Below are 436 nucleotides of genomic sequence, written 5' to 3'. Positions count from 1 at the left end.
ACACGTAAGTGAGATTTCATTATAAGTTTACAAGGAGTAAAAATACTGCGCTAAAAGTGAGTGATCTTACCGGTTTTCGATGTGGTCACACCATGTATGTCGGATTCTGTATCACTTACTGACAGCTCATGACAGCTATCCATGGTGGAAGGGATAGCATAGTGGGCTCAGTTTGCAAGCGTCTCTCTCTAATTCTTTGCCCTCTCGCTTGTTTTCTGACCGTTCAAAACATTGTTGGCCAACCTCAAAAAATAAAATATTTTACTCTGCTGTTTCGGGAGTCGACCGCGGGCGCGCGGGACATTGGGAGGTTACGCGCCGCTCCGGGACGGGCTCGAGCATGTGCCTTTCACGTGATCGGACTTGCCCCGCGGCCGCGGCGGTGCGTCAGCCCTCGGTCGACGCTTGCTCTCCGCGTGACCGATAGCGCTGCCCC

The sequence above is a fragment of the Wasmannia auropunctata genome, unplaced genomic scaffold (assembly GCF_000956235.1).
Source record: "Wasmannia auropunctata unplaced genomic scaffold, wasmannia.A_1.0 LD336033.1, whole genome shotgun sequence".
Taxonomy (NCBI): Eukaryota; Metazoa; Arthropoda; class Insecta; order Hymenoptera; family Formicidae; genus Wasmannia; species Wasmannia auropunctata.
Note: the sequence above shows the minus strand (reverse complement) of the source record.